Source organism: Chiloscyllium punctatum, unplaced genomic scaffold, assembly GCF_047496795.1.
Source record: "Chiloscyllium punctatum isolate Juve2018m unplaced genomic scaffold, sChiPun1.3 scaffold_289, whole genome shotgun sequence".
In the NCBI taxonomy this organism is placed as follows: domain Eukaryota; kingdom Metazoa; phylum Chordata; class Chondrichthyes; order Orectolobiformes; family Hemiscylliidae; genus Chiloscyllium; species Chiloscyllium punctatum.
In genome coordinates, this window is record NW_027310023.1 from 197,501 (window position 1) to 200,000 (window position 2,500).

At 62.5% G+C, this 2,500-nt stretch overlaps 1 non-coding gene across 1 annotated transcript; it reads left to right on the plus strand.

The window, feature by feature from the left end:
- Positions 1-2,007: 2,007 nt before the first annotated feature.
- Positions 2,008-2,161, plus strand: LOC140472268 (5.8S ribosomal RNA). Its single transcript, XR_011957503.1, has one exon. It is a non-coding gene; the product is annotated as a 5.8S ribosomal RNA (ribosomal RNA).
- The last annotated feature ends 339 nt before the right edge of the window (positions 2,162-2,500 follow it).

The following is a 2,500-nucleotide window of genomic DNA, read 5'->3' on the forward strand; positions in this document are numbered from 1 at the left end:
CCGTTTCCGTTTCAACTTGTCTCGCGAGGGTGGTTTCGGGGCCAGCAGGAGAGCTCGTCGGGGTAGCAGGCCCTGCAGCCGTGGTCACCGCCAAACCCCCACAACTCGAGCAAGTGAAAAAAAAAGTAACAGGAGCGAAAGCATCTCTGTCGGCTTGGGGGTACGCCCGTTTCCGTTTCAACTTGTCTCGCGAGGGTGGTTTCGGGGCCAGCAGGAGAGCTCGTCGGGGTAGCAGGCCCTGCAGCCGTGGTCACCGCCAAACCCCCACAACTCGAGCAAGTGAAAAAAAAAAGTAACAAATAAGAAAGGATCGTCGGCTTGGGGGTACGCCCGTTTCCGTTTCAACTTGTCTCGCGAGGGTGGTTTCGGGGCCAGCAGGAGAGCTCGTCGGGGTAGCAGGCCCTGCAGCCGTGGTCACCGCCAAACCCCCACAACTCGAGCAAGTGAAAAAAAAAGTAACAAATAAGAAAGGATCGTCGGCTTGGGGGTACGCCCGTTTCCGTTTCAACTTGTCTCGCGAGGGTGGTTTCGGGGCCAGCAGGAGAGCTCGTCGGGGTAGCAGGCCCTGCAGCCGTGGTCACCGCCAAACCCCCACAACTCGAGCAAGTGAAAAAAAAGTAACAAATAAGAAAGGATCTCTGTCGGCTTGGGGGTACGCCCGTTTCCGTTTCAACTTGTCTCGCGAGGGTGGTTTCGGGGCCAGCAGGAGAGCTCGTCGGGGTAGCAGGCCCTGCAGCCGTGGTCACCGCCAAATCCCCACAACTCGAGCAAGTGAAAAAAAAAGTAACAAATAAGAAAGGATCGTCGGCTTGGGGGTACGCCCGTTTCCGTTTCAACTTGTCTCGCGAGGGTGGTTTCGGGGCCAGCAGGAGAGCTCGTCGGGGTAGCAGGCCCTGCAGCCGTGGTCACCGCCAAACCCCCCACAACTGTTGGGCGCCTACCTGCGCGGGGCAGGAGGACACTTTCCGATTTCAAATCTCCGTTTGCCGAGTCCACCCCGAACGCACGCGGGCGGGCGGGTTCGCATCACCCTTCGTCACAAGGGGCGAAGCCCGTTCCACCGTCTCGTCAGTAGTGCCGACCGGTCTGTGATCGACGAGGGGAGCCACACCAGGTCCGGCCCTGCTGCTTGGCGGCACCGCGTCGTCGGGAGCTCGCGACAGACGGAGGGTTTCGGTGTACTCTCCAGCCACGGGAAACGAAGCCGGTGATGCAGGCGCCGGTCTTTCGCTCCCAAATCGGCTGGGTTTACATCGTTGCTATCTAGTCACGCTCCCTTCAAACCCGACGGGGTACCTATTCCCCTCACCCGTCTGTGCGTATACAGCCTCTTTGCACTTGCGGGATGGGGGTGGTGGTTTAAAGACTCTCGAGTTGCCGCCCGTCGGTCTCCGAGCTCCGTGCAGTAGTGATCCCCAGCGAACTGCCAGCAGGGCGAACGAGCGATCCCGCTCTCGGTCGGGGCGCCTGGCGTCGATCGGTGGTCGGTGGCTTGCGGGCAAGCTGCGCTGTGAGTGTGGGAACGAGTATGACGAGCCGTTGCCGCGACTCCCAGTCCACCTCGGCGGTGGCTGGGCCGGGCGGGCGTCTGCTCGGGCGAGTGCCGCCCCCGCCTCCTCGCAGGAAGTCCGCTCGCCGACACGCCGCCACGTGCACGCGTCAGTGACGCTGCCGAACCGATGGCCGGTGCCCGTTCCCGCCTCTGCTTTTCCTAGGGCAAAGCTGCTGCACGCCTCGTGATACTAGGCGGGCGACATGGTGGCGGTGATCCTGCCTCCGTCGCTGCGGTGCGTTGGGGCACGCATCGCCTCTTGGGCGCCCTGTCCTCCTCCCCCCAATAGACGTATGTTTCTGCGGGCCGCACCAGGATGGTGCTCCCCATCGCTTCACGCCACCCTGCTCCGCCCGCACGCCGGCGTGCAGGTGGCTGTAGCTCAAGGTGGGGAGCGTATGTGCGGTCCGGGTCGCTTTCCTCTGGCGAGGGAGAGACCTAAAACAAACTCAGACAACTCTTGACGGTGGATCACTCGGCTCGTGCGTCGATGACGAACGCAGCTAGCTGCGAGAATTAATGTGAATTGCAGGACACATTGATCATCGACACTTTGAACGCACTTTGCGGCCCCGGGTTCTTCCCGGGGCCACGCCTGTCTGAGGGTCGTTTGGCAATCAATCGCACTCGCCTTGGCTGGCGAGAGCGCGGCTGGGGTGTCGCAGAGGACCCGTCCTCTTTGTCCCCCTAAGTTCAGACTCCGGAGCCCTCCGGCGTCGGAGCGCTTGGCCTTTCCCCCCCACCCTGCACATTCCGTTCGTCAGGCTCGACGCCATCCCCCCGCCGGGGAGCGCGGCCTGGCGTCCGTCTGTGTCGTGGCAGTGGGGCCAGCACGGCTGTCACCGGTCCCAGAATGGCTGTCGGTGGTTCACACTGTGTGTGTGTGCCAACCCTCCTGGTCTCTGGGACACGGAGCTGCCACGAAGTGTTGAGCCTCCAGTGGGGGGT